The following is a 6240-nucleotide window of genomic DNA, read 5'->3' as shown; positions in this document are numbered from 1 at the left end:
TCTGTCTTTCTGTCTGCTTGTCTCTCTTGTCTCAGAGAATTGCTCATGAGCCAATTGGTATTACACCTGATCAAGTCTGCTTCCTGAACAAGTGAAAATGCATATTACTTGACAGTTGCCAGCCATTTTTATTATGCATTATATCGACAAACACAGTATAGAACTTTGTCTGGATTTTTTGGGTTATTCTAGGTAATTTACACTATGTATAATTGTATTTACATATGTGTTTCTGTGAGACAGAGACAGAGAGAGACTGAGATAGAGATAGACAGAGATAAAATACAGATAGATGGAGATAGAGACAGCCAATCAGCCTGCCAGCTGGCCAGCCAGCTAGCCAGCCAGCCAGCCACCGGCCAGCCAGCCAGCCAGCCACCGGCCAGCCAGCCAGCCAGCCACCGGCCAGCCAGCCAGCCAGCTTCCGGCCAGCCAGTCTGCTGAACACGTATTACACATTCCAGAATTGTTTCTTTTTACTTAGGGCATAAGTTATAGGACATTCTGGAAGGATGACACTACCAGTGGTACCAAAATTGAAAGGGTGTTGCACAAATGTTGCACGTGGGTTATTATCGAGGTTTTTGATATTTCCATGACCACTTGTGGCCACATCCACCTCAAAGCCCCTAAACTCAGGGTCAACATAACTTTCTGCTTAAAAGGGGAGTGTTAATAAGACATGACATCAGTGAATCCTTTGTGTTTGCCGTGCTGTTTGCTCTAGCTGGCGCTCAACTGAACTGGTGCTCCCACAATTTAGTAAGTGGTCCCAGATTTTTTTTAATACTGCTCACACCGAGGGTTAAGACCCATTCTATGCTGACCCAGCATCTCAGGCCAATCATGCCAAATTTGGAGGCAGTAAAAATAAAACATAGATATACATTTGGAGACCTAGTGGTAAGAACGTAGATCTACATTTGGACAGTTAAAGAGGTTAATACAGTACTGTACTGAATAGTAATTTTATAGCAGTGTACATCAAACAGTAATTTTACGTACCTCTTTGTGGTGGAGAGTTGGTGTAAACAGCCATGATCAATAGAGTCAAAGGAACTCAGAAGCTGCACTAGCATCTTTACTAAACTTAAGAGCATAGTCTGTACGTTTGTCCTTGCTTCTGTGGATATCAGGTACTTTCTAAACACCACATTCCTTATATACCTGTGCTACTGAGATGCCAGACTTGTTAACCTGTCTCAGCTCATTTCAAAGTCCAGCCATATCTAAGGTATACTCCCACCCTCAGGATGCAACCCACAACAACAAAAAATTACTAACACCCAGGTACCTATTTATTCTTAGGTGAATAGGGGCAGCAGGTGTAAGGAAACATGCCCACTGTTTCCACTCATACCAGGGAATGAACCACAAACACTCAATATCTTTATTAGCTCAAGTTTTTGCTTAACACTGAGACCACACACACACACTTCCTCTTGGCACCACCACTTTCTTTAGAAATCATTGTTAACACTCACCATCATGATGCTTCAAATTAAGTGCTGACAATATTGAAATTTTTTGAAAGAAATAAGTTTTTCTTCTGAAATGGTAGAGAATCTTAACCCTTTGACTGTTTCAGGCCCCTCTCTGAAACTGTCATTCTATGTCGCCAAATATTCAAAAAAAAAAAAAAATTATTTTTTCTTATGAAAATGTTAAGATTATTTTTCTGAGTGTTTTAGTCCAAAAAAAAAAATTTTTGCCATCGGTACTTACCGAGATATAGAGGCATGAAGTTTGCAGAAAATGAGCCGCGTATGGCAACAGCGGCGACTGCCGCTCACCCGGTAAACTTTAGTTTACTTGTAATTGAAGGTTTTTTGTTTTTTTCACTATTTTATTTTTTCACATAACTTATGTGGCCTATGAGACCAAAGTAAGGTGCAATGTATATATATACACTCGTTGTATACAACACAATAAGCACACAAACATAATTATCAATATATTGTTTACAAAACTTGTTTACAAAAACAAACAATACAAACAATTCTTCTTCTTCTTCTTCTTCTTCTTCTTCTTCTTCTTCTTCTTCTTCTTCTTCTTCTTCTTCTTCTTCTCCTCCTCCTTCTCCTCCTTGTCTTCTGTGCGAGTGTGTGGCTTATAATTGTTTTGAGTCAGAAGTCGGCAGCTGTCAAAGTGACATATTGTCTCATTAGTCACCCCCTACCGCCTGTCAAAACAATGGGGTCGGATGCTGCTTCCCCTCCTCCATTCTATCTAATTATCTTTCTCCCTCATTCTATATCTTTCAATCTGTCTCTCTTTCTATCTCTCTGTCTATCTCTGTCTCACAGGTACACATAAATACAAGTATACATAGTGTAAATTACCTAGGATAACCCAAGAAATCCAGACAAAGTGCTATACTCTGCTTGAAGATGTGAGTAAACGTGATGACACAGTCTTGTGGCTCTCTCTGAGACAGAGAGCTAGATGGACAGACAGGGAGCTTGACAGACAGACAAATAGACAGACAGAAATGTTTGTGTACCAGCAAAAACAAAGGGAGGGCGATGGTCATGTAATATTACCCTCCTTTACGCTCATCAAAGTCAGCTCTTATCAGATGTTATCTCCCCTTATCTTGTCACTGTCATGGGGTGGACTTTTTTTTTTCTTGCTTCAAGGGAACAATATTATTACATCTTCTTCTTCCTCCTCCTCCTCCTCTTCTCCTCCTCCTCCTCCTCCTCTTCCATCCCTCCTCCTCCTCCTCCTCCTCCTCCTCTTCCTCCCCTCCTCCCCCTCCTCCTCCTCCATTGCTTTTGGTCTCAAACTCCTCCAAATCATGAAATTGATCTTCACTGACACTTCCATCTGTGTTAGAGCATCACTTGGGAAGAGAAGAGTCCCAGATTTGCTGGGGAATCACATATTTCTTACCACTAGACATGCTGAAAAATGACAACTGAAATGGCATTCCCACAATGCACCACTGGCTCCCCGATTTTTTTTATATGGTGCACACTGACCATGGAGACCCATTCTCTCACATGTGGGCCTAGCAGCTTTCTCCTGCTTGATTTGAAGCTGCTAGAATTTATGCGTATAAATACGTCAGAAACATTGGCTCGTAAGACGTATTTATACGTCGGAAACAGTCAAAGGGTTAATGCAAAGGCAGCAACACCAGAAATTTGAAATCGGATGGAAAACTTACGGAATTATGCAGGTGCAAAGTTGACAGTCTGGGCATAATTAATGCATTGGTAATTTTGCCTACTTTGAGTCCTATTTTAAGCCAAATTCTCAGCTATTTTGCTAATATGTCTTTAGTTCTATCAACTGAACACAAGAAACCTCCCATTCAACTATCAGAACTACGCTATAAGTGTGCACATGTTGGTAATTTAGCCAATTGTACATAAACTTTGACAAATTCCAATTTGAAAACAGAATCCAAAATAAATACTGTATGTATTCCAGCAACTTCTTTGATCCAATTCTCCAGTTTGGCACATGATTCAGTCTCAATTTTTGAATTTCCTGTGATAAAAACAATCCTAATTTTTTTTGTTTTTTTTTGCATGGGATCGAAGACTTTAATTTTATTTTGTTTATATTTTAGCATTTCTTGTGTTCTGATATTGTGTGTGCATGTATGTATTGCATATGTATGTATGTATGTATGCATGTGTGTGTGTGTGTGTGTGTGTGTGTGTGTGTGTGTGTGTGTGTGTGTGTGTGTGTGTGTGTGTGTGTGTGTGTGTGTGTATGTGTATGTGTATGTGTATGTGTATGTGTATGTGTGTGTACTCACCTAGTTGAGGTTGCGGGGGTCGAGTCCGAGCTCCTGGCTCCTGGTGTGTGTGTGTGTGTGTGTGTGTGTGTGTGTGTATGTGTGTACTCACGTAGTTGTGGCTGTCATAGCTCCCGGCCCTGCCTCTTCACTGGCTGCTACTGGGTCACTCTCCCTGCACCATGAGCTCATAGCTTAAAGCTATGAATGGATCCTGCCTCCACTACATCACTTCCCAAACAATTCTACTTCCTGACTACTCTGTGACTGAAGAAATACTTCCTAACATCATTGTGATTCATCTGAGTCTTCAACTTCCAAATGTGTCCCCTTGTTGCTGTGTCTCATCTCTGGAACATTCTGTCTCTGTCCACCTTGTCAATTCCTCTCAGTATTTTATATGTTGTTATCATGTCCTCCCCTATTTCTCCTGTCCTCCAGTGTTGTCAGGTCAATTTCCCTTAGCCTCTCCTCGTAGGACATACCCCTTAGCTCTGGGACTAGTCTTGTGATTCTCTAGTTTACGTGCTTGGCCAGGTGTGGGTTCCAAACTGGTGCTGCATACTCCAATATGGGCCTAACGTACACAGTGTACAGGGTCCTGAACGATTCCTAATTAAGATGGCAGAATGCTGCTCTTAGGTTTGCTAGGCGCCCATATGCTGCAGCAGTTATTTAGTTGAGGTGCGCCTCAGGAGATGTGCCTGGTGTTATGCTCACTCCAAGATCTTTTTCCCTGAGTGAGGTTTGTAGCCTCTGGCCATCTAGACTGTACTCCATCTGCAGTCTCCTTTGCCCTTCCCCAATCTTCATGACTTTGCACTTGGTGGGGTTGAACTCCAGGAGCCAATTTCTGGACCAGGCCTGCAGCCTATCCAGATCCCTTTGTAGTTCTGCCTGGTCCTCATCCAACTGAATTCTTCTCATCAACTTCACATCATCTGCAAACAGGGACACTGTGGAGTCTATTCCTTCCGTCATGTCATTCACAAATACCAGAAACATCACTGGTCCTAGGACTGACCCTGTGGAACCCCACTTGTCACAGGCGCCCACTCTGACACCTTGCCATATACCATGACTCGTGGCTGTCTTCCTGACAGGTATTCCCTGATCCATTGTAGTGCCTTCCCTGTTATCCCTGCCTGGTCCTCCAGTTTTTGCACTAATCTCGTGTGGAACTGTGTCAAATGCCTTCTTACAGTCCAAGAAAATGAAATCTACCCACCCCCCTCTCTCTCTTGTCTTACTGCTGTCACCCTCTCATAGAACTCCAGTAGGCTTGTGACACAGGATTTCCCATCCCTGAAACCGTGTAGGTTGTTGGTGATAAGCTCATTCCTTTCTAGGTGTTCCACCACTCTTCTCCTGATAATCTTCTCCATGACTCTGTACACTATACATATCAGTGACACTGGTCTATAGTTTGGTGCTTCATGTCTGCCTCCTTTTTTAAAAATTGGGACTACATTTGCTGTCTTCCATACCTCAGGTAATCTCCCTGTTTTGAAAGATGTGTTGAATATTGTTGTTAGGGGTACACATAGCACCTCTGCTCCCTCTCTCAGGACCCATGGAGAGATGTTATCTGGCCCCATCGCTTTTGAGGTATCTAGCCCACTCAGCAGCCTCTTCACTTCTTCCTCAGTTGTATGTACTGTGTCCAGCACTTGGTGATGTACCCAACCTCTCCATCTTTATGGAGTCCCTTCTGTGAACACTTCTTTGAATCTTATGTTGAGTTCCTAACATTGCAGTCGTTTCTTGTGACCTCTCCTCCTTCCTTCCTTAGCCTGATTACCTGGTCCTGACTGTTGTTTTCCTACTGACGTGGCTGTACAACAGCTTCGGGTCAGATTTGGCTTTCGCTGCTATGTCATTTTCATATTGTTGTTGGGCCTCCTTTCTTACCTGTGCATATTCATTTCTGGCTCTATGACTGCTCTCCTGTGTATGTGCATGTGCATACATGAGTATGTGCATACATTTATGAATGTATATGTGTATGTAAATCTTTCTTCTTCTTTCTTTCATTAAACCAGCCATCTCCCACTAAAGTAGGGTGACTCAAAAAAGAAGAACTATTTTTATCATAACTCACTCCATTGCTGTCTTGGCAGAGGAGCAGCAATAGTACAGTTAAAAAACTGCAAACATCCCCATCCCTCCTTCAAAGTGTTGGTACTGTAATCTCCACCTCCAGGACTCAAGTCCAGCTAACCAGTTTCCCTAAATCCCTTTATATAAATGTTACTTTGTTCATATTCCAACAGCACATCAAGTCATAAAAACCATTTGCCTCCATTCACTCCTATCTAACATGCTCACACATGTTTCCTGGATGTCTATGCCTCTCACATACAAAATCTCCTTTACTCCCTCCCTTCAATCATTCCTAGGACTACCCTCTACCTGTCCTCCCTCCACGACAAATTTATACTCTCTCCAAGTCATCCCATTTTGTTACACATCCTCTCTCTCTCTCTCTC

Source organism: Cherax quadricarinatus, chromosome 10 (genome assembly GCF_038502225.1).
Source record: "Cherax quadricarinatus isolate ZL_2023a chromosome 10, ASM3850222v1, whole genome shotgun sequence".
Taxonomy (NCBI): domain Eukaryota; kingdom Metazoa; phylum Arthropoda; class Malacostraca; order Decapoda; family Parastacidae; genus Cherax; species Cherax quadricarinatus.
The sequence above is the reverse complement of the archived record's forward strand: the minus strand, read 5'-3'. Positions refer to the sequence as shown.